The sequence below is a fragment of the Equus przewalskii genome, chromosome 21, assembly GCF_037783145.1.
Source record: "Equus przewalskii isolate Varuska chromosome 21, EquPr2, whole genome shotgun sequence".
NCBI lineage: Eukaryota > Metazoa > Chordata > Mammalia > Perissodactyla > Equidae > Equus > Equus przewalskii.
The window spans coordinates 7,491,765-7,517,985 of NC_091851.1; the positions used below are offsets into that span (position 1 = coordinate 7,491,765).

The following is a 26,221-nucleotide window of genomic DNA, read 5'->3' on the forward strand; positions in this document are numbered from 1 at the left end:
AACAACTCTCTGAGAATTCTTGAGATAATTAATATACTTCTCATCTTACACAAATGGCAACACACTGTATGTATTATTCTGTTTTTTGCAGTTCCCACTTAACATTAATTTTCAAGCTTGCCCCACACCAGTACAAAGAAGGCATCCTCATTCTTCTTTGTGTTTGTGTGGTTTCGTATTCTATGGAGAAGCCACTAACCCCCTATTTATGGTTATTTAAGATGTTTTCAGTCTTTCTTGATTAGAAACCGTGCTGCAATCATTAGCTTCAAGTACATAACATTTTGCTCTTGGAAAGATAAGTATGAATGATATTTCCTAGAGTTAGAAAGATATTGCTGAGTTGAAAGATGTACGTACTTGGGATTTTAATAGATTTTACCAAATTTCTCTCCAAAGAGGCTGTACCGATTCCCTTCCCACCAGCAATACACAAGGGTGCCGACTTTTCCACTCTGTGTGTGCTCCAGTACAACATGTTGGCAGACTTGTTGATCTTTTCCAATTTAACAAGAGAAAGAGGGTCACTGCAATTTTAATACTCATTTCTCTTCTCCTAAACAGTGCTAAGCATTTTTCCTGATGTCTTAGAGCTGTGCGCTGTGGCTTCTTTTCCTGAGGCTGTGACCAAGGTGGTTTCTTTCTTTTTGGATTCCAGGGACACACTAGAATTGTGTCTGGAGCAAATTGAGGCTGACCCTTTAGGCAGAAGAAATTCAGGACAGACCTGATTGGAGAGTCAAGCTTATCCAGTCTGTGTATGTAAAAGCCACAGGGAGACAAACTATGTTGATAAGATGATGCTGAAGATGCACATTTAATCACAAGGGACACACACTTACAGTAAAGTATTAAAGGAAAAAAGCAGGTTAAAATATGGTGTAGCATGATCTTTCTTCTTCTTTTAAAAATATATTATGTGTCTATAAAAGGTGATTAGAAGGATACATATATGAAAAATTAACCATGATTATTTCTGGATGAAGGGACTATATGGTATTTTAATCTAATTTGTGCTCTACTGTATTTTTGAGTTGTTGTCAATTATTAATTGCTACCTTAAAGAATTAAAAATAATATTATATTTAAAAACTGCATACTGCCTCATTGGCAGATAGCCATAAAAATGCACAAAGGTAGGTGGAAGTTAATATATTGACAAGGAGATCTGATTGGTGGTTACCAGGGAAAAGGGGGTGTGGGGGGAGGGCACAAAGGGGAAAGTGGTGTACCCACAACATGACTAACAATAATGTACAACTGAAATCTCACAAGGTTGTAATCTATCATAACATTAATAAAAAAAAATGCACAAAGGGATGAGAAGAGCACTAGACTAGGAGGCAGGAATCTCCCTTTTTAGTCCCACTTCTGCCATTAATATGCTCTGAGACACTGAGCACATATTTAATTTTTCTGTGCCTCAGTTTCCTCATTCATAACATGGGGGATTTGGACATGCATCTGTTATTTCTTATGTAAATATATTGTCTGGGAACTGTATCGGTGTGCGATGCAAAGCAAGTCTTCACACGGAGTAATTATCTTTTCAAGGCTTATTGAAAGAGGTTCCCTTGGTAACAAGAAATCAAACCCACCCGCTTCATCTTAGGGGTCAGAACAAGGTTCTCCATGTAATCATCGTTTCTGTTCTTCAGGTACAAACTGTGAAGAAACTTCTGTGAGACTATTCAGATATTAGTAACAAATCCTTTTGTACTCAAAGACACAGTGCTCTGAATTATTCTCTTATCATTTCACAGGAGCAGGTTCACTCACATAATCAGAGTTAGGGAAGGCCTTGAGGACACAGACACCACTCTTACTTCCTCAGTACTTTCCCACCCCACGGGATCCTAGCAGCTACCATCTACTGAATATTTACTATATGTCAGGGACAGCACTGGGTGCTATGTGTGGATCATCTCTCCAGCTCCTATTACAACACGAGGTGTATCAGTTGGCTTTTGCTGTGTAACAAACTCTCCAAACTTGTTGGCCTAAAACAGCAACCATTTATTTAGCTTATAATTCTATAGATTGGCAATTCAGGATAGGCTTAGCCAAAAGTGTATTCTGATCTCAAATGGACTTGCTCTTGTGTCTGCAATCAACACCTAAATTGTTTGAGGTCTGGCTGGTCTAGGATGGCCTCATCTGGAATAGCTCTTTTCTGTTTTATGTGGTCTCTCATCATTCAGCAGGTTAACTTGAGTTATTTGCAACACAACTGCAAAATTCTAAAAGTAACAAGAGATGGTGCCTGAATGTGCAAACCTTTTTCAATCTTCTGTCTGCAGTATGCTTGCTAATGTTCCATGCGCCAAAGCAAGTTACATGGCTAAGCCCAGAGTCAGTGTGGGAGGGGACTACCTAAGGGCATAGGTAAAAGAGCTGTTCTTGCAATAATCGACCACAGAGACAGTTTGATACGAGGTACCTGACAAAGAGTAGTTTGATAGCAGGTGCTTGATAAAAAGTGGACCAATAAGGGCCAGAGGCCTAATCCAGGACACAGAGGGAGAGTGGTGGGAAGCAAGCAGTCATCGCGAGCAGGAAGAGAAGCCCCAGTGAAGCCCACACCAGGGTGATCTTACCCAAGGTACGCTGCTCTCTCGAGGTGTCCGTCTGTCCCAGTTTGGGCTTGTTGTCCTGGTGGAAACATTAAGGACCTTCTCATCCATTTTCAGAAGTTTCCTAGTTTGCAGGAAAAATTATTCTGGTCCCTCAACTCCTTAGCACCTTGGATAACGCTTATCCAAGCCTGTAGATAGAAGGATCTGAGGGCGCTGATGTTTCTCTCTTGGCTTCTTCCTGTTAACCTCGCTGGTCAAGAACAACCAATATTAACTACCAGGGCTGCATTTCCAGGAACCTCAGACCTGGAAGAGGCAGTCCAGACCAGATAATTCCCCACCATAATTTTATAGATGAGGAAGCTCTAAGATTAGAACCAATGTTGCTGAGTCCAGGGGCCTTTTCCTGCCAGCACTTCCACTGAGGGAAATTCCAGCCCTGCGCACTCGCTCCTATGTGATCCCTGCCTCCCCTTCACCCAGTAATCCAGGGTTGGCTTTGAAATCTCTGCAGAGCTGTACAGAACCTCTCCTCTCTTTCTTTTTTAAACCTGGAGCACACAGTGTTCACGATATAGCCTCCCACTTGCTTCATGGAATTGACAAGGGAAAACAGTGTGCTAGTGGGCCGGAGTACTAGCCGAGAAAGTGGCTTAAGCAGGGGTGAAGTCTGGGACAAGGCTGCACTGGGAACCTTCCTGCCCTCTGTTTGGATTCTTTGCCCACAAGATTCTGAAGGCTCAAGGCCAGAGCTGGTGACACCTGTTTGGGGAGACCCAGCCCCAGGCTCCCACCTGCACTGGGGCAGCCCTGGTGAATCAGTCAAGAGAATGTTATCAGTGAAACACTTGCAGGCTGTCGCTGAATAGCTTTTCATCAACAATCCAAGGATCTCCTCTCAGGGCCTGGGGAGAACAAAGCCAGGAGAAGCAGGTTGTATTCAGAGCACTGAGTAGGTGTCAAAGGCAGCATCAATTCAGCCAACTGGAAACTCACTTTAAATAAAAACAGAATATTATACCACCAGTAAGCCTACCTTGGAAACCGGGGACCCCCTCCCCCCACCCCAGGTCTCATTTTATTTCCTCCACTAAAGGGAATTGCAGACCATGACTGTTTCAGTGCCTGTGAATAACACAAATGAATCAATTAATGCAGCAATCTCTTACTTACCCTTGGGTTTGGAGGGGTCTGGAAGATGCTCTTCCAGTCTGATCATCTCTCAAGAATCCTTCCAACATTCCCCAGAAGGCGGCTGCCAGCTAGCTCACTTTCCTGAGAACTGGCTGACTTGGAGTATGAGAGCTGGAGGTGATCAGCCGGGACCCTAGTCCAGTCTGCTCATTTTATAAATGCAGAAACAGAGATCCAGAAAATTTATGAGACCCATCAAAGTTACATTATTTGTTATTTCATCATTTTACTGCCTCTACCAGAGAATGGTTGAGATGCGAGACGAATATCAGATCAATTGAGTCAGCAAGTGATTACTGAGCGCCCATAACATGCTCAGTGCTCATTTCAGAGGTGAGGAAAAGTCCCAAGGAGACCGGCTTTCTGGGCTCCAGCCGTAGTGCTATCTCCAGCCACAATGACGTGACCTCTAAAATCCTTTCTTCCTGCCAGTTCTACCCAACAAACACGTCTGCTCTCTGGCCTCCTCTCCTACCCTGTACCTGGGCACTTACCTCTGACCTGGACCCTCAAACCTCAACAGCCTCCATGCAGCCTTCCTGCCTCCATTATTGCTCCATCAAGTCATCATCCACACTGCTGCCCGAAGGATCTTCCTGAAAACCTCGTGGGATGTGTCCCTCCCCCACCAAAGCTCTTCACCAGCTATTTGAATTCAAACTTGGGCCGGACTACGAATTTCTCCTCGGGGTGGATTTTTCCTATGCGTCTACCTTGTGTTTTAGAGCTGAGCCATAATGGGCGAGCTGAGTTCCCGACTTGTGGCTCGTTCCCTGTTGCCAAGCCTTTGTGTTGCTGGGACTCCCTCGGCCTTCGTCCACCTGGTGGACTTCCACTGAACGTCACAGAGGGTGTCTCATCTCCTGTAAAGCCTTGGGCCTGAAGTCAAGGTCAGGGAAGGTCAAGAGGCCAAACCTGGGGTGGGAAGCAGAGAGGAGACGAGGGTGAGGCTTAGAGTGGAAGAAAATGGGCAGTGGTCTCCTCTGTCATTGTTTCACATGCAAAATGGGGCTGTGAATGCTGCCAGGCCATCAAGAGGGCCTTGACGAGTAAAATGCTCATTTAGTCCTCCGTGGTCCCTTCTCATCCTCCTTTCTCACAGCGTGTCAGCATTCATCACAGGCCACTCGGGCATTAGGCTTTTTACTCGTGTGTGTGTGTGCAAGCACATGTGCAAGGTTTGGCAACCTGGATTCGTCAACTAGCAAAAAATCCCTTGAAATGCTCTGGCTTCAGAGAACGCTGTGCAACTACCTTCTATTGGGCTTTCTTTGACAGTGTTTATCAACAGGTTCTTTAAATGACTGTGGCTTCCAGTCTCCTGGGTACCTCCTTGCACAGAGAAGAGCTGAAAGGTCATTAAAGTATGTTCCTATACATGAGTAGGGACAGGAATATTACACTCATGGAGGTGGGCTTCTCCCTTCCAGCTCCCTTCAGGGGATGCTCGATGACACATGGTGTTAAGTCGTTTGAAGAAACGCGAGGCTTCCACACTGTGAGCAGAGCTGAGCTGTTCCCGTAATTACCCTTGCAGTCACCAGGGGCCCGGGAAGGGAAAGACGTTCCTCTCAAACAACCTGCTTTTATAAAATAAATCAGCGTTGTGTGTAAATTAAACGCTAACTGGATCTTATTATTAGTTCCAGAGCTGGCTTCTTCCCTGGTGCTCTCATTTCACGGGGAAGCATATGGTGCAGCAAATACCAGGCTGCCCCCAGTTCTCGTTCTAGGAGATTTGGGGAGGAGCAGTTTCTCTCCCAGAGACGTTGTAGCAAGGGAGACTCTGTGCTCCTGGAAGACCCGCGCGGGAGGGATGTGCCGGCTCCAGAGCTTGTGCTGCCCTAATGCTGAGGTTTGCTTCTTAGTGATATCGACAGAAGGGAAGCTTTTAATTGATCATCTGATGATGTTAAAACTTCAGGAAATGTTAGATCATCTCCTAAAACTAAGTAGGGACCAGCTTCAGGAAAGATGTGACAATATTCATCAAAGCCAACAAAGTATAATAAGAAAGGCTGCTTTAAGGCTGGGTTCCCCAAGAGGCAGCCCCTGAGGTCAAAGTTCCCGTGGGAAGGTTTTATGAAAGAACTGACCCCAGGAGAACCCAGGCAGGGGGTGAGGAAGCCTGAAGTTGAGGCAGGGGCTTCATGCCCCAGCACTGTTAGTCAGTCATTCACCCCGGGCTACCCTGGGGAGGCAGATTCCAAGGGACTCCCAGCCCTCTGTGCCTGCTGGCCCTCTGAGCAAGAGGGGCAGTGTGGCCCCAGGAGCCCGAGGGTGTCCTCTGAAGATAGGCAGCACAGACAGGCCAAGAGCAGCCAAGGCAGGGGCTCCCACAACTGGTCAAAGGGGGTCTGAGGCAAACACTACACACCATCTGTGATGTTAATTTTATTTGTCGACTTGATTGGCCCATGGGGTGCCCAGATATCTGGTCAAACATTTTTCTGGGTGCTTCTGTGAGGGTGTTTTTGGATGAGATTAATCTTAAATCAGTAGACTGAGCCAAGCAGCTTGTCCTCTCTAATGTGGGTGGGCCTCAACCAATCAGTTGAAGGCCAAAGGCAGACTCTCACCTGAGTATGAGATAATTTTTCCTGCCTTCAGACTCAAACTGAAACATTGGCTTTTTCGGGGTGTCCAGCCTGCTGGCCTTTGGACTAGAACTACATTCTCAGCTCTCCCGGGTCTCCAGTTTGCTGACTCACCCTGCAGATCTTGGGATTGCCTGTCTTCATAACCACATAAGCCAATTCCTTATAATGAATATCTTTCAGATCTTTCTCATCTCTCTCTCTCTGACTTTCAAACTGAGAAAACTGGATATATGGAATTGCCATTTACTGAGATGAGAAAGACGGAGGGGAGCATTTTTGAGGTGGTAGGAAATCAGGAGGCCAGCTGTGAATATTAAGGTTGAGGTACCTATTATTCATCCAAGTGTAAAGATCAAGCAAGCAGGATAGTTTAGGGTGCAGGGCGAGGTCCAGGTTGGAGATAAAATGTTACCATCTACAGCATAAAAATGGTATTAAAGCTATACTTCAAAGTGACATCATCAAGGAAGTGAGGGTAGATAGAAAATGTGTACCCATGACTGTACATAAAATAATTCAAATGGAGCATGAGAAAAGGCCCCAGACAAAGCTGGAGAGAATGCCATCCTCTAAGATCCGGGCAGGGGAGCCACAGGAATGAGTAGAGACATCCAAGACTCCCAAATAGAAGACTGGACCTGAGCGGGGTGCATATGCCCTTGTGACAGAAGGGGAGTCCAAGGACCGTAGGAACCATGGACATAAACAATGAAAGGATTCAGTAAATGAAAGGCTTCATGTAGCCGAACAGTAGTGTTAGGATGATAGGCCATACTCAGGCAGTTTGCCTCTCATCCGATTATCTATTGTCATGCAACAAACCACTCCAAAACTTAGTGACTTAAAAAACCCAGCATTTATTTTTCTTATGAATCTGCAATTTGGCTGTGGCTGGGCGAGGACAGCTCACCTCTGCAGATTCACAGATTCCCAGCTCCCCTTCCCACAGATTCAAGGGGAGGGGAATGGACTCTTCTTGATGGAGGAGTGGCAAATTTCTGGAAGACCATGTGGAACCACAGCCTTTGCTGTGGTCATTTTTGGAAAATACAATCTGTCACGCATCCCGGGGAATTTGCCACAGTCCGGGGTGTGGCTTTCAGGGTGGGAGGTCCATCGCTGGGTGACTTTTTCTTGTAATACATGACTTGAAGTACAAGCAGGAATTAGGGAGGCTGTGTGTAGAGGAAAGAACCTTCCAGGCACAGGGAACAAGGGGTGGGAAGTCTCTGGGTCATTTCTTATTGACCTCAGAGGCAGGAAAGTTCCTAAGGCATTGATTCCAGATGCATTACCCAACCTTTGTCAGAGTGGGTAAAATTTCTTTGAAGCTGATGAGTTTAGGGGTATTTATTGCTAAACGACAACCTCGTCTCCTTTTCCTGTTGTTTTTCAGGCAGAATCTATCTTCTCCAGCAGTCAAAATTCATTAGAAAGCCTTATACAAAAAAAAAAAGACACACATGTCAAAGAGTTTGCTATTTTGTGCTAAAAGTTTAAAGTGGACCATGGGGAGGTCACTGTTCACAGGAAGCAAGGAGGATTCAAAGTGAGGGGCCTAGGGAAAGGCCTCAGGGAGAAATAAATGGTAATTGTGATGACAAGGCAACTTTTAAAAGAAATTTAACAGTGAGAGAATTAAAAGGGAGTGAAAGTGAGCAAGAAAGGCAAATATGGCAATGAGGCAAACACCCAGAAAGGGAACAGTATTGACGCAGAAAACAAATATTGACCGAGTTGGAGAGAGGATTGGGTGCAGAGAGCAAACATGCCCAGCATAAAATCTGGGCCAAACCAAACCCATATGGAGAAAGATTCCAAATGCAATAAACAGGGCCGGCCAGCCCTGAATTGGAACCAAGGAACACGGACCCGGTGGGGAGCCAGGGCACACTGTGACAGAGGGACTGTCTGACTCTGACCTCCACCGAGGGGCCTTTTGCATGGTCACAGGCTCCCTAGGGAGCCCAAGAGCTCAGATGGTCTGCAGAGGAAAGGGCGCTCGTTACTCCAGCAGACTGAATCCCCCGGCCCATTGCCGGGGGAGAAGCTGACTCCCCCCACAAAGAAGAGAGGCCCCCAGGGAGAAAGGGTCTTCGTAGAGCACAGGGCTGTGGCCTTTGCACGTAGGACTGATGAAGAGAGACGTAATCAAGTGTTCTCGCTGCAAATATAAATGTTAAGAACCTGGGTTATTTTTATGTTTGGTGCAATGGCAATTAAAGGTCCAAAGGAAAAACAACACGTGACTCAAAGGACAGCTTAATTGAGGAGAACACACTGAAATGAAAAGTGACTCAAGCTTCCCTCAGATCCCTCCCTTTACTAATAAATTAAAACTAGAGCATCAGGCAAGTTCACGCAGGAGTCACTCAAAGTGCTGATGTGGTGGTTGGTTTGCTGTCATGAAAGAAAGATGGCAGTGAGGGAGGACTGGTGGTTGCCCTGTGTGTGCTTCAGAAGTGTGGGCTTGGGCACATTATTGGACTCCAAGAGAGCTTTAATCTTCTCTTTTGAGAAATGAGTAAGGAATATTTTATCTTGAAGATCTTTCCTGGATCTAAAATGGTTGGATTCCAGAAAGCATTTCATTTGGGTAATGCCGCATGCCTCACAGTCTAACCAGGGAAACCAGGAGGCGTGTGATGGGCGGAGGGTAAAGAAAGAATGGCAGCAGAGGCTGTCCGCGTCCAGTCGAGCTAGGCTGTCTACAGAGCTCGCACTTCACGGAGTGTCTTTCCCAACATCCACTCTCCGCAGACTACCTTTTGCTTTTTGATTTCTATTTCTGCTGAGGCATAGAGAGATTAAAAAAATTACTCTACCCATGAAACTTTCTCATCTGTCAGTGGACACAAACCGAGGCATAGAATAGAAAATAAAAGAGCAATGTCAATACTTCATCTTTCCTGAAGTCATGGGGAGTTAAGTCGACAGGATGTTCATGGTTTGCTCACAGAGAGGACCCCCGGGGTGTCTTTTCATGTGCATAGATAGAATAATTCTAAAGTGCCTACCTCATAAACAGGTCTGAAGAAAAAGAAAATTTTTTCAAATGGATGAGCCTATTGTTTACCATCTTCTGTTATACGTTTTTTTTTTTTTTTCCCAGTCTTCAGTGCAACGGCAATTAAACACACAACCAACTTCAACGTGGCTAGTTAAAGAAGTGTGAGATAATAGAAAACATACGTATTGGTCTCTGCCCCCAGTTCCTGGCATAGAGCACCTAAAACCCTTGTAATTTCCTAAGAGATAAGAGCACTAAGAGCATCTTTTGTTCTAATAGTTGGTCTTTGTCTCTGGTTCCTGGGACAGAGCTCCTCAATCCCCTGGAATTTCCTGGATTGTAGCAGTGTCTTTGGTCCTAGTGAGGTGACTCTTGGTGGGCTCCTCGATGGGGGCTGGTCACCAGAAAGACCAAGCCATGATTAGAAGCCTGGAATTTTCAGCCAGCCTCCCATTCTCCAGAGGGGAGAGGGCCTGGAAATGGAGTTAATGATCGATCATGCTTACGTGAGGAAGCCTCCAGAAAAAGCCCCAAAGTATGGGGTTCGGAGAGCTTCCAGGTTGCTGAATACATGGAGATGCTGAGAGTGGGGAGTCCGAGAGGGCACGGAAGCTCCACACCCCTTCCCACATACCTTGCCCAACTCATCTCTTCCATCTGGATGTTCATCTGTATCCTTTATCATATCCTTTTATAATAAACTGGTAAACAGTAGGTAAACTGTTTCCCTGAGTTCTGTGAGTCACGCTAGCAAAAAATCAAACCTCAGGAAGAGGTCATGGGAATCTCCAATTTATAGTGGATTGGTCAGGAGCAGATGACAACCAGGACTTGTGATTGGCATCTGAAATTGGAGTGGGGCAGTCCTGTGGAGCTGAGCTCTTAACCTGTGGGATCTGATGCTATCTCCAGGTAGATAGTGTCAAAGTTGAGTTAAATTGCAAGATACTCAACTGGTGTTGCAGACGTGGTTGGTGTGGGGAACAAACTCCCACACATTTGGTGTCATAAGTGTTGTGAGTGTGATAGTAGTGTGAGAATAAAGGAGAAACAGAAATTATGTAGATTTTTCCTAACTCAACACTGGGAGAGGACTGAGTTTTTTCTTTACACTTTCACATGTACAAGTATATTGTTTCTTCTTTTACAGTTCAGCCTTAAAGATAATCAGGTAAGCCCTTTGGATGTCATTTAATTTGCAGGGTTCCCATGGTGTTTCTCAAGTGAAACGAATCAGGTTTTGTTGAGTAATAAAACTTCTTCTTTAAAGAAAGTTCTGTCTGAGTACATTAGGGTCTTGATTGGATACATATCCATAGATTTTTGTAAATATTATGATTTCCTTACTAAATTTCAAAATTGTATCTTAATAATATCTGTTTTAGTGAACAGAAAAAGTTATTAGTACAGTTTGGTGATTAAGTTCACTGTACTGTTTGACCTTGTAGATTCATATATTCATACTGCATTTAAAGTTTTGTTTTTAAAAAACCTACAGCACATTTTGACTCAAGACAACCTCTCCCCAAAAGGACAGCCCTGACTGTCCTTTGCGGAGGAGTGCCTTCCCCACAGAACCTAAACCTCTGATACTAAAGAGCCTGGAAGCTGTTACTCCTATTCTTGAAATAAGAAAATCTTGACAAACTGAAATCAACGACTTTTCTTGAATCCATAAGGGAATTGAGTTTGCAGGGAAAATGGGCCAACCCAGAATCAGGAGAGAATGGTGAATGCTGAGCGTTACAGTTGAGATCTGCTTATCTGGAGCAGAAGCCAGAACTCACAAACTAGTTAAGTGTTAAGAAACATTTAAATGGAAATTTTTATGAATTTCTGGAGGCTGAGTGTGGAATAGCATGAGAGAGAGAAACTTCTGGAGGCCACCATCTTTAGGGGGGAATTTTTAGGGGGCCCTTACATATTTCTAGGCTTTATCTACAGGACCCCCACAGTTCATGGTGAAGATATGAGAAAGATCCCCTTGTGGTGAAGATATAAGAAAGATCCCCTTGTGGCCCATGAGTAGAATTGACAAGGCTGAAGAAAGAATCAATGAACTTGAAGATAGGTCAATATAAACTTCCCACCCAAAATGCAAAGAGAAAAAGAGTGTTAAGAACAGAACAGAACTTCTGAGAGCTGCGAGGCAATTTTAAAAGTTGTAATAAATGTATAATTGAAATACTATGAGAAGAAAGAAACAGTAGAGCTGAAGAAATATTGAAGTAACAATAGTGGAGAACTTATCAAAATTAACGACATACACCAATCCACAGATCTAAGAAGCTCAGAGATCATCAAGCAGAATAAATACCAAAAAACAAAAGCAAAAAACTTCACACCTAGGTATGGAAAACAATTACAAAAATGGTTGATGTTAAACCAAATATATCAATAATCTCTTTAAATGAGTGGTCTGAAAACACCAACTAAAAGAGAGACTGTCAGGTCAAAAACAAGATTCAAGTATATGTTGTCTATGCAAAACCCACTTTAAATATAAGGACTCTGACAGGTTAAAATTAAACGGTCAGAAAAATATATGCCATGCTGACACTAATAACAAAAAAAAACACAAAAAACTGGAGTAGCTATATTTATTTCAAACAAAGCAGACTTCAGAACAAGGAAAGTTGTCAGGTACAGAGAGTGGCACCACATAATGATGAATGGATCAATTCTCCAAGAAGACACAACAATACTAAGTATGTATGTACCTAGCAGCAGAATATCAAAATACATGAAGCACAAACTGATATAACTGAAGGAGAAATAGACAAATCCACTCTTATACTTGGAGACTTTAACACTCTCAGTAACTGATAGATTCAGCAGGCAGGAAATCAATGCAGATGAAGTCGACTTGAACAGCACTGTCAATCAACTTGATCTAATTGACATTTATAAAATATTATATCCAACAATAGTAGAATATATGGTCTTCTCAAGCTCACATAGAAAATTTTCAAACAAGGACCCCATTCTAAGCCATAAAACATATCTTAACAAATTAAGAATTGAGTTAACAATTCTGAAACCACTATACATGCATTCTAAAATGATGGCAGATAGTGGGATCCATGTTTCTCACTATTGGTGTAGGAGATTATAGATAAACAAGGGGGAAGAGGCTAGAATAATTCATGTGGTAATGGATCAGTGTTGGACATCGGTATGAAATTATGTTTAGTTTAATATAGATACAGACTGTTACATGGAGAAATATTTATGGATATGTGTATATACATGGGTTAGTCTACACACATATATCCTGGCCAAGAGAGAGTGTCTAGGAGCAATGACATCCCAGGATCAATGAACAATTTTGTACCTAGATTTTGGTTTCTAATACCATTCTGCAATAAAAAGAACCAGTGTTCCTTGGATAAGCGGCTTATTCTAGGACTGGGCAGGAAATATACAAGATAAGCCTGGAGCATCTTGTGGTGCAGAAAGGAAGGAAGTGCTCAAAAAGCAAAACAAAACGAAATTCAAACCTTACGATGATGGAGGGTATGCCAAAAGTACACAGTAGTCAATTGGAACAGCTCGCAATGGTCAAAGCCAGAAAATATTGAGCAAAAAAAATTAACAAAGTAGTATTGGGTTATAACTCAACATATAAACTAAATATTCATGAGTCTATACTGATATAAATAAATGATTAAATAAATAAATGAGAATAAACAAATTTTCTTGCGCAGAATTCCAAATAATTTGTGTAGATATTTTACCCTTAAGAAAGTAGAGCATAGCATTATTCACAATAGCCAAGATATGAAAACAAAGTGTCCGTCAACAGATGAATGGATATAGAAGATGAGATATATATAATGGAATATTATTCAGCCATAAGAAAGAAGGAAATCCTGCCACTTGTGACATCATAAACAAACCTAGAGAACATTATGTTAAGTGGAATAAACCAGAAAGAGAAAGACAAATATTGTATGATCTCACTTACATATGGAATCTGAAAGAAAAAAGTCAGACTCATAGAAACACAGTAGCATGGTGGTTACCGTGGACTGGGGGGCTGGAGGGAGATGGGGAGATGCTGCTCAGAGGGTACTAGCCTTCACTTATAGGATAAAGGAGTTCTAGGGATGTGTACAGCATGGGGACTATAGTTCATAATACTGTATTGTATACCTGAAATTTGCTAAGAGAGTAGATCTTAAGCATTCTCACCACATACACACAAAGGTAGCTATGTGAGGTGGTGGATGTGTTAATTAACCTGATTGTGGTAATCATTTCACAAAGTGGGAGTATATCAAATCATCACATTGTATACTTTAAATATATACAATTTTATTGTCAATTACACCTCAATAAAGCTGGAGAGGAAAAAAGAGCCTAATTTCCCACTCCTTAACTGTGGTTTACGCATAGTAACTTTCTTCCAAAAAGGACAGTATGGAAAAAGGCGGGTAAGATTACTGTGGAGAGTCCTGACAAAGGCACCTCAAGCCAGACCATCACCGTTAGCATGGACAGTGATAACTCACACTGATAGCATGTACCCTTGATATGATATGATATGATGAGGACGGTGCTTTACCTCTGTGGTTTTCCTCTCCAAAAACACGTTACCCCAGTTTAATCATGAGAAAAACATTAGAAAAATTCCAAGAGAGGGACATTTTACAAAATACCTGAAAACTTTAAAGGTTATCAGAAACAAGAAATGTCTAAGAAACTGTCAAAGCCAAAAGGAGCCCAAGGAGACAAAGACTAAATGTAATGCGGTATCCTGGGACAACAACAACAAAAGGGCATTAAGTAAAAACTAAGGAAATCTGAGTAAAGAATGGATTTCAGTGAATAAGAATCAATATTGGTTCATTAATCATGACAAATGTACCATAATAGTGCCAGATATTTATAACGAGGAAAACTGAGTGTCAGGTATACACAAACTGTACTATCTTTGCAAAACTTCTGTAACCCTGAAACAAAAGAAACTGTAATGGTGGATACTTGTCGTTATACTTTGTCAAAACCCATAGAACGTACAACACAAAGAGTGAATCCCTCATGTAAACACTGGACTTTAGTTCACAATAACGTATCGATATTGGCTCATCAATTGTAATACACGTGCTACACTAATGCAAGGTGTTAATAACAGGGGAAATTGGTGGGAGGTGAGAGGTTCATGGGAACTCTCTGTACTATTCACTCAATTGTTTTCTGCAAACCTAAAACTGTACTAAAAAAAGACTATTAATTTGAAAAAACACACACAAAAAAGCAGAAAAAGCTAATAAATCTAAAATTTTAAAAGCCCTCAAACTTGGACCTAGAAGGATTTATTCCCAGAAATTGAGCAGAGAGGGAAAGGCAATCTAGAAGACTTTAAAAATAATTAGAGAAAAGGCTCAAGGTGGCTAAAATTTTTCTAGCCCAGGAACAAAATTAAGCGTGAGATTTGCATGGCAGGACAGAGTGCCTCATGGGGCATCTCAGGATGGAAGTTTACCTGCAGCCATCTGGGAGGCTATATTGGTTATTTCCACTCTCCAAATCCTGTTCTCAAGTGAAGTGGTCTTCTGCTGATTCATCATTTGCAACAGCGAGCAAAAGAGGTTTTCCACATTTCCGTCCAAACACAGACCACCTAGGATTTTAGATCCATTAAGTTCTTCCAAATGATTGATAATGGACAGCCCCCACAGCTTCATTAGCAGAGAGCAAATATTTGACTTCATGAAGCAGCAATGTCCTGTTGATTCCAACTAAAAGAGACCTTGAATCACAGGGCCAGCTGGTGATGCCCCACAGGAGAAGGTCACCCAACACTGCCCTGCCACTTTTGGATTAAAAAGGGCAACAGTCTCCTTTCTCCTCTTCTCATTAGAAGTCCTAATGGTTCATTCCAGATACTTATTTCATTTTCTTCTTCTTCTTTTTTATTGAGCTATAATTGACATATAGCATTATATTAGTTTCAGGTGTATAACATAATGATTCAATGTTTGTATATATTGCAAAATGATCACCACAATAAGTCTGGTTACCATCCATCACAACACAGTTACAGGGTTTTTTGCTGTGATGACAACTTTCAAGATCTACTCTCTTAGAAACTTTCAAATATACAGTACAGTATCATTAACTATAGTCACCATGCTATACATTATGTCCCCATGACATTTATTTTATAACAGGAAGTTTGCATCTTTTGATGATCTTTACCCGTTTGGTCTACTCCCTGCCCCTCATCTTGGGCAACTACCAATCTGTTCTCTATCTCTATGAGTTCAGTTGTTTGTTTGTTTATTTTTTAGATTCTACATACAAATGAGATCATATGGTATTTGTCTTTCTCTTTCTGACCTATTTCACTTGGCATAATGCCCTCAAAGTCCATCTATGCTGTTGAAGTTGGCAAGATCTTGTTCTTTTTCATGGCTGAATAATATTCCTTTGTATATATATACTACATATTCTTTATCCAGTCATCCATTGATGGGCACTTAGGTTGCTTTCATGTCTTGGCTATTGTAAATAATGCTGCAGTGAGCATGGGGGTGCAGATATCTTTTTGAGTTAGTGTTTTCATTTCCTTCAGATATACACCCAGATGTGGGATTGCTGGATCATATTGTAGTTCTTTTGTTGATTTTTTGAGGAATCTCCATACTGTTTTCCATAGTGGCTGCACCAATTTATATTCCCACCAACAGTGCACAAGGGTTTCCTTTTCTCTGCGTCCTTTCCAACACTTGTTACTTCTTGTTGTTTTGATAACAGCCATTCTAACAGGTGTGAGATATCTCATTGCGGCTTCGGTTTGCATCTCCCTCATGATTATTGCCGGGTACCTATTTCTACACACCAAATTACTCCATATTTAGTGGATATTGAGAGTCAGGAATTTGGGAAAGGACTGGCTAGGTGGTTATTCTCTGACTCACGTGGCATCAGCTGGGACGGCAGGGGCTGGAGGATCCATGCCCAAGATGCCTTCTTCACCCACGTGGCCAGTGTCTTGTGGCTCCTTGGCCTCTTTCTCTTTCCATGTGGTGTCTCATCTTCCAGGGCCTCTTCCTGTGGCTTGGGCTGCTCACAGCATGGTGGTCTCAGGGGAGTCATGCATCTACTTCTTCCATGGATCTGGCTTTCCTCAGGAAGGGTAGTCGTAGAGTGGGTGCTACATGAGACAGAAAGTGGAAGCTGCCAGTCTCAGTGGGCCAGGTCTGGAGACATCTTGTGTCACTTCTGCCACATTCTATTAGTCAAAGCATTCCCAGAACCTGACCACATAGGGAGGTAGGGGGCATAGACTGCACCCCTTCGTGGAGGGAATGTAAGAGAACGAGTGGTCATCATTAATGTGCAGCGCAGCTTCCAATAACCGACATAGCTGTAAAGAAGGCAGTGTCTGGTTCAATCTGGCATATATCCTATAAACCAAAATAAATATCATCAGAAACCAAACTTCTAGGGAGATATAATTTCCTTTTAGGAACATCCTGTCAAGTATTCAACAAAGTGTGGACGAAAATAAGTAACATTTAAACTAACTAAAAGGACGATGGGAAAAAATTGTTGCTACTCCATGATTAGATTCATATCCTGCTTTTATTTTTGTTTTGTATTTTGCTGCATCTATACCGCACTTAATGGCAAGCAAGAAAGATGCCTTCATGAAAATAAATCTGCAGAGTAAGTTGCCTTGTCATTAGCTTTGTTACCATCCCTATCCCAAGGTGTGGGAAACTTTGGAAACATTCTATAAGCTTTCATTCCCTGCTATGTAGGAATTTTAGAGCTGCAAGCAATGTGTATACCATTTAACATACATTCCCTGCCTTTACACTTGAGAGTACTGTGGCCAGAGTGGCAAGTCGTCTTGCCCAGGGCCTCGCAGCAATTTAGTGCGTCACCCAGGACCAATATCAGCCAGCCAGTTCAGTGCGCTGTTGTCGCATCGGGCACTGCAGGGAAAGGCAGGACCAATTTTATTACAGGTATGTGGCAGAGCTTCGAATCCTTCATTCCTCAAAAACTACCACTGATGCCTGAAATTCTTCCCATAGGGACTCATTTGATATCACTCCTGGTAAAGAGTAACTTCATCAAATGAATGCCATTGTGTGTGATGGGCATGGGAAGGAATTAGAACATAAAATTACTAAGGTTTCGTGTAGAGCTGTTTCTTAGTCACCTTCCCTCGTGTCTGGAACAGCCTAGAACAGTGTGAAGAACGTGGGAGATTTTAAGATGGAGATATGACAGAGACTGCCAAAAGGAGGACATTTACAGAAGAACAGGGAATATTGGGAAGAAGGGGCCCTGAAGACCCTTTTTTGGCTTTTCCATGCTGCTGAGGGCCATTTCTAAAATGCCATATCCCTTGAAGAAATGAGAAAGGAGTACCCAGCATTTCAGCCTCACCTCAGAGCCCTGAAGTCCCGGTGGACACAAAGGTGTGAGAGTTAGAAAAACCAAGGGAAAGAAACAAGATGAGAAACTGTTAGTTGTCTAATAAAGCTGAAAAATAATTCAAGCCTCGATGCAGCCTGTTACTGTATATGTCAGACTGTATCATGTGATTGAAAAAAATTAGCAGTGTCTTGTCTGTCTTTTTGCCGGTACGGAAAAGCTGCATGCCACAGATGTTCTCCATAGAAAGATGTCAAACCTGAAATGACAGTGCTGGCAATCAAAGACATTGTACATCGGAGAATGCAGAATGCAAGAAATCGCCATCTCCCAGCAGTAAATTCCCTGATTGCTGCGCCCAGCCCGCTCCCTCCCAAACTGCCGGATCTTAAAGATGTGACATCCTATCACAGGCGACCCAGTTTCCTGGGAACCGAGTGCTGGCCTGGGCCACGGGAAAGGCACACAGCTGAGAAAGTCAGGTCTTCAGCCTACCATGGCCGTAAAATAAATGAGCATCCACACAGGGGAAGCTCCTTGTACGAAGTATCAGCTTAGCCTCATTAAAAGGAATTTGCCAAGTTACTGGGCTGTGGAGGTAACACATCCCTCGCCTCTTGGTGACTCAGTTGATTGTAGGTACCATTTGAATACCCCTATTTGCCTTACTTTACTGCACCATAATGACATCTGGGGACAAATATCCAAAATGTTGTCCAGAAACCCTCTGGGACAAAGGATTTGAGACCTGTGCAGCTAAAGAAGACTTTAGAAATATATTGATCCAAATTCCACGTTTAACATACTCAATTTGATTCCATTTAACATAGATCTTCAGTGTCCCAGTCAAGCTCTGGATGCACAAAGATAAATAAAATGCAACCCAATGCCCGTAAGACATTTCCAGTTTATTGGAGGAGAGAGACAAGCAGATGATTCAGATTCCATGTGATAATCTTTATACTAAAATACACCTGAGAGGGATGGGAACTTGGTGAGTGCCGCTAATCAAGGAGACTTCCTGCAGAGGTGTCATTGGCTAGTCTTAAAGAAGATGTGAGAATGAGCCAGGTGGATGGCATAACAGGCTGGCAAGGATATTCCTGGCAGAGAGATGCACCAGCCCCTGCATCGCGCAGCACATATATAGAATTGCCAATAAGAGAACAGGACTATTCCAGAGGACGGTGTCTGTGAGTGGAGCAGGACGCAAGCCAGAGAAGGAAGCATGCTGCAAAGTGCAAACCACTGCTAAGAAGTTGGACTTTATTCTAAAAGACAAGAAGTGAATCCCCAGGAGGTTAGTTGACTAAGGCAGCGTCAGCCAGTTGAGGAGAAGGCTGCGGGTCTGAGCCTTTGATGTGGATAAAACTTTATTAAACAAGGAAGGGCTCTCTAGGTGTCACCCCTCCAAAGAAATACATTCCTTTCTCTGTTTGGGAAAACTCTGTGGAGCCTGTAGAAAACCACTTTATCTTTGCATGACCTTCTAATTCCTCTTCCTTCTTGCAGGCTCTGCTCATGCAAATATCCTGTATTTGCTTGGATATTTGCTCTTTTTCTGCTTACCTAAACAATTCCCCCTACCTGCTTTTTCCATTACGCATTTCCACAGCTAGAAATACCCATTTTATGCTTTTAAGCATGGAGCCTTAATTTTTATTTCGAGAACTTTTAAAATATGACATTTTAACACATGCTTCTGTTCTGGGACATCTCAAAAGGCAGGTTTCTCTCTCTGATCATATTTTCCTATAATATTTTAAATGCATTTTTGTTACAATATGAAACAAGGAATTCTGTTTTTCTAACAATCATCCAAGATGTGTTTGCTCATCATATCGCGCTGCGTAATTTCAACTCTTTGGGAAAACTGATTTCAATTATAACCACAGCATGATTGGGAAAAAGCTAGACCAATTACTTTTGAGTTTCATGGCTTCTTGCTCGCTCACATGTGGATTTTTGTCAGTTCTATTGGGCAGCCTCCCAGGGTGGAGAAGGGTGGACGGCAGATCTACAGGGGCAAAGGGAAGACGCCCAGCTCACCATGCTAAGAATATTATGATAATAACATAAAACTGCAGTTACCCTAATTGGGCAGCTATTTATGCATAACCTACAAAGCAGCAACCAAGTATACTTTGTTACCAAGAAAACAGAAGCAAGAAAATGTCCTCAAGAGATATAAAAACTTGAAAATCAGTTTAGTAAGAAAGGACTTGCAAGTTCTGGATGCTCACATTCACAAAGCCATACATGCCTACCAGCTTCAGGGCAAGTTAGCCCCTCCAACGGCACAAGGCCGCGTGGGAAGGGTCAGGTGTATATGGGACTGAGTCAAGTTTTCCGACATATTAGTGCTATGATCTTGGGCTAATTACTTAATGACTCCAAGTCTTAGACTCCTTCTCTAAAAACTGGGAATGAAAGCACTTATTAAAAGTATATGAAGATTGTCTCGTTTTTTTCGTTCCTTCAGAAGCTAATCCTGAGACAGGGATTACCTGCAGGGTGACCCCAGGAAACCGTTAGGAGAGTGGGCGGTGAGATGGGGAAGGGAAGGAAGTCAGCACAGAAGGCATTAGTGAGCGGGATGTAATGGGAACAACTGGGGCCTGAATCCTGCTGGGACTTCCAGGAGACAGCACAGGACATGCTTCAGATTTGGCTCACCTGCAGGGCAAAGAAACTAGGGCATTTGTTTACCCAGTCCTGCCCATCATGGTCTGAGGGCCCATCTCAGGGTGGCAACTCCCCAGCACATCTGGCCTACCCAATGCACATGCATGTCATGCTCTAGGCCCCCCAAATAAAAATGAAAATCAATGATAATAGCCCCAGTGGATAGGTACAGGTGACTGTGGTAGGAAGCTGACAGTGTTCTAGGGGTGATGAGTGCTTAGGGCACATGAGCAGGGCACCAGGACCACCAGCTATGAGAATTGGATGAGATAGCACAGGGAAAGCCATGACTGCAGTGCTTGGAGCCTGGAGGTGTTCAACAAATAGTGGCGTTAAAACGATCAGAGAGAGCATGGACTGATGAAAAAAAATCAAGGCTCAGGGATTGGTTCACTTAGGGGTCCATCCATTCCCAGATGTCCCTGTCACATAAGCCTCCGGTTCTTTAGGAACAGTCTTCCTACAAATACTGACAAACACACTTTAGTCACCCACTTGGAGTAATTCAAGCAATTCCAGTACCGCAGAGACACATCATAACAAACCGTGCCAAGCAGAGTTGTGCCTGAAACAGTCACACTGGCAGCTACCTTCTTGCCAAGGTCCTCGAAGACATCAAGAGTGAACATTGCGGCTGAACTGTGTCCAGGCACAGCGCCTACTGTTAGAAAGTTCTAATTGGGAAGGATCAGAACTGGGAGATAAATGAATAAAAAATCTAAAATTTTGGGAAATTCAATTTGTGGTGTTCTATTTGATGTGATTTAGATGAAGAGAAAAAGCTACAAGATGGCAGGAGAGAAATTTCTGTACATGAAGAAAATCCCACACTTTTCTCAAACCTTTCAATTATCTGAACTGTCTGTATGACTACTTGGCTTTCAGGAAGCAGAAGGAAGTTCTGAGGAAACCACGTCTGGCTTCTTGGTATATTCTGAGCTCAATTGATGATCACTGAATTTAGAAGGCTGTACGTCTTGGCTTGAATAAGAATTTTTTCTACCAGGAATAGGGGTTCATGGTAATTATTTTGACACATAGCTTGTTGTCGGCAGACATCATTTCACGTCCAATCAGCCGAAACTCGACAGTTCACGAGGTCACGAGCTAACTATTTTATTATTATCATTATTTACCATTAGAACGTGTGGACCCTCCTTGAATCTGAACATCAGGACATGAACTTCCTGTCAAAGAATAAAAACCTTGAACACCCTGCTTGTCATCTCTTATTGAAAAGGCAGCTGGAAGAAGCGACATTTAGGGAGGAAAGTTTAAGGGACAAAGTCCCAACCTCCCCCATGCCTTCTGACTTCTGTCCCTATATTAAATTTGATCAGCATCAGGCCCCATTCTCGAGCTACATCTGCCGAATTCCCTGAAGAATCACCCTGACTGTTGGATTTTAATTTTCGGCGCCCAGCAGATCCAAGGTTGGATTACGTAACAGTCACGTGGAATCTCTTCCGCATTTTTTGGAAACTGGTCTCAAGAAATCTTACAGGAAATTTCACAAGAAAAATGTCTTTTAGAATTTAATGCCAAGGCAAACTCATTTCTACTGAAAGACTACATGCTTATCTATTGGGAAACTTTCTGTGTTTTCATTGTTTTCCCAGCTTTGGAAAAGCCCAGAGCCAAACATTAGCTATTAGAACTAAGTTAGCTCTCATGGTTAACATACTTGATTCCTCTTCCCTTTTGTGAATCTTATTGTTTTAAAAATTATTTTATGTATACTTCTTTTATATATATATAATCATCTTAAGTATGTATGTAATTACATCTTAACATGTAATCATGTTAAGGTATGTTGAGTTCTGTCCTTGGGAAGGGGTCAAGTGGGGACAGGGAGCTGACATTTGACAGGTTTAGTCGATGCCTTCTACATGGCAAGTACCGTGTGGTTCTTCATCTCCATTTTCTCAAATCTCACATCATAGTGATGTAGGTCCTATTTTCCTCTCCTTTTATACATGGAGCTCTATCCCCCATGTCACATTTACTGTTAGAGACAGAGCCCAGCTTTGACCTTTGGTGAGGGGGATCTGAATGCTGGTTCCTTTGACCCATGAGGTCTTCTTTGTGCCAGGCTGAAAGCAGCATGATATAAACAATAAGTGTGGTAAAATCAATCAGTCTGAGTCCTTCTTTATCTGACTCAAGAATGAGAACCTTAGCATGTGCTCTTTTTCTATTTTTTTTTCAGAAAAGTTGGAGAATAAAGGAGAGCATGGAACAGAAATGCCACAAAATGGATAATAATGAAGTAGAAGAGGATAATGATGGTGACTGGTGCTGCAAGTGAAAATAATGATGTTGATGCTGATGCTGGTCTTGGTGGAGCTGATGGTGATGGCAATAGAGATGTGGAGGATGGTGATGACAAAATTGATGAGGATGATGGCATGGATATAGATGGTCATCTTGAAACACGATTCCTTGTGCAAAAGGAATTTATGAGGGGTTCCAATGACTTTACTCCTCTCATTGTGCTTAAGTTTCCAAAAGATGAAGCATAAGGAAAACTATAGCTCATTTCCAGGAGTGGATTTGGGTTTTGTAGGGCCAAAGCTCATAAAATTGGGGGTTATCTACAAGAGAAAATAACATGTTACTAATACAAATTAAGTGAGAGGCCCTGGAGCTTAAGCTTCGTTAGTAAATATGCCTCTACGAAATATGTCTATTTCACATCTTTGTTACTGGATGAAGGCCTACCCTGACTTTAACAATAAAGAGCTGGAAAAGTTTAGCGAATGCTCTCGATGGTCCAGGCCCTGTTGTAAATGCTTCCCACTTTGCATTCATCTAATGCCACGTGTTAATTCATCTAATCCTCAAAATAATCCCAGCAGGTGGATACAACTGTTACTCTCATTCAGACATGAGGAAAGTGAGCCACAGAGAGGTTACATAGTTTGCCAGAAGTCTTGCTAGGGTGTGCAATTCGAACCCAGGCCTACCACCTGCAGATCATGAACTCCCAGCCACCGCACTATTCTGCCTCTCCAACGAGGATAGAACAGAGTCGCTGCATGGGGATGGGTCCCTGAGAAAGAGGCACGTGCCCTGCCACTTGCCTCCCTGATTTTGATAGACTTGGAGAGCGTGGTGGGTAAAGAGACTAAGCCCAGCTTTGTGGGTGGAACTCGGAATGGCAAGCTCATACCATTCCCTATGCCCAGCACAGCGCAGGGGAGATAGAAGGAAGGACTCTGGGCTGTATGCCCTATCCGGGCCGAGAGGGCACTGTCCCAAAGCCGAGGGTGGGGGACCTCACAGAGCTGGAGGTAAGGCCCTGCAGTGGACTCTGCTCCGCTCAGATCCCTTTGGATCCCTTTACCGTTCAGGTGCACCCTCCTGCAGCTTCAGTGCGCTTTGGGTCTCCTGGGCTTCTTCAGAGACGTGCCCTGGAACTGCCGTAGCCGCCTTGCCTGCGCAGCAAGAAGAGTGCCTGAAAGTTTATGCCCTCCGAGGGGTGGGAGACAAGGACCGACAGTGTGGGCGTCTGACAGGCCGGCTCCCCTGGAAGACTCTAAGGCGTAGTTTACACACCTGAGCTCCCTGGTGGGGCAGCTGAAGACATTCCTGCAGGACTTGGCCTGAAATCATGCTCCTGCCCGCCTTCCTCCCCTTCTCTGTCCTGCTTCCCTCAACCCCTTACCGGTTTCTCCCGGGAAATTTTCCCTAACAAATCACTTGCCCAAGAATCTTTTACTCAGTGTCTTTTTCCAGGTAACTTAACCTAAGGAGGCCCCTATGTTTAAATGTCAAAAATGCTTAAAATCCGCATAGGCCATATATCACACTCATATGGAAACAAGTTAGGAACTCTTATAAAATACCACATAAACAAATACTTGTGATGAATCAAATACAAACTAAATATGAGTATATCGGCACTAACTAGATACAGTCACCTGTGTCACATGTAGCTGCAAGCAAGGGGTACTCCCTGGAGGAGGTGAGCTTATGGGCTTACAACGTGAATGCCATGAGCAGATCGAGGGTATGAAACAGCTCATGCCAACTTGCTTTATTGGAGTCGTGCTTCAGTGCCTCCAAAGAAGAGTTCACACTTGGGGGATTTTTTTTAATATTTATATGTGAAGATCTGAAAACTAAATAACTGTATTGCGACAGTCACCGACTATCACATACTGGTCACAAACTAAATATGTGAATTTAGCATGCAACAATTCTGCTTTAAATCTACAGAATGCTCTTCATGTAACTACCATAGCCAACCAACCTATGTACTATGCCCACCGCACAGTATAAACCCTGGTGAACACGCTTTGCTTGTGTGTGAACTCAATTTTCAATTCTGTTAAGAATATTTTATGATTAAAAACACATAAAATTTGAAAAAACGTTTTGACAGTTAACATACATACAATAAAGCGTACAAATCCTAAGTATACAATTGCAAAACACCACCCCTTGTAATCACTACCCAGATTGTGAAATAGAACACTTCCACCCGCCCAGGAGGCTCCCTCGTCCTTCTTGTCAACGTCTTTGCCAAAGCACCTCCAATGCTGACACCGATCACTGGAGAACATTTTCCTGGTTTTGAACTTTATATTAATAAACGTGCTTTTGCACTGGGAGTCGGCTCCTTTAACTTAACACTATGTTGGTGAGCTCCCTCCAAGTTGCTCACCTTTTTCGTTGCTGTGTTCTATTGTGTGACTATACTACGATTTATGTGTTCGTGCTGCTATTGGTGGATGTGTGGAGGCAGGTTTGGGGCCTCTATTGTTTTCTGGGGCTTCTGTAATAAATTACCACAAACTTAGTTGCTTAAAACAACAGAAATACTTTCTCTCCCGGTTCCGGAGGCCGGAATTCTGAGACCAAGGTGTCCACAGGGCCGCGCTCCCTCCAAAGGCTCTAGGGGACAATCTTTCTTTGCCTCTTCCCCTCTGGTGGTTCCAGGTGTTCCTGGGCTTGTGGCTGCATCACTGCAGTCTCTGCCTCTGTCTTCACATGGACTGCTCCTCTTCCTCTTACCCCTGTTTGCTTCTTCTGTCTCTTATAAGGACACTTGTCATTGGCTTTAGAGCCCACCAGGTAATCCAGGGTGATTCATCTCGAGATCCTTACCTTAGTCACGTTTGCAAAGATTCTTTTCCCAAATAAGGCAGCATTTGCAGGTTCTGGGGATTAAGATGTGAACAATGTTTAAGTGGCCAATATTCAAGCCCCTATAGAGCTATTCTGAATGGTGCTGCTGTGGACATTCTCACATGCGTCTTTTGAGGGGCATGTGTGTGCGTTTCCGTTGGGGTTATGTCTCGGAGTAGAAGCGTAGGCTGTAGGGTGTTGGTTTAGCTTTAGTTCATCCCATCAAAGCGATTGCAGTGTACCTTAGAGATTACTAAGGCGAACCACAGCGTGTTAAAAATATGAAATTGAAAAAACATGAAGCTCAGATATGTTAACTAATTATCCAAAGTTTCACAGATGATTAGTGGCAGAGCAGGAATGAACATATTTTTTAAAATGGCACAGGAGTCTGCTTAGCAACATTAATATCCCCTAGTGTTTTCCTTGAATTTCACATTTCATGAAAAACACAACTAACAGATCTGTGTATTAGCCCAGATGCCAATATGCTGACATTTCTTTTCCACATGCACGATGTTGGCTTGTAACTGGCTCCAGGAGAATGCCAAAGTGGGGGATTGCAATCCGACTCTCGCGTCTTAAGGATGAGAAACTCAAGCACCAAGATGGGAAGTGTTGTTCTT

The 26,221-nt window shown here is 42.9% G+C and overlaps 1 long non-coding RNA gene across 1 annotated transcript; it reads left to right on the plus strand.

Annotated features, from left to right (window-relative positions):
• LOC139078094 (uncharacterized) lies at positions 1–23,222 on the plus strand. The gene is made up of 2 exons (XR_011530851.1): positions 1–66; positions 22,672–23,222. It is a non-coding gene; the product is annotated as an uncharacterized lncRNA (long non-coding RNA).
• The last annotated feature ends 2,999 nt before the right edge of the window (positions 23,223–26,221 follow it).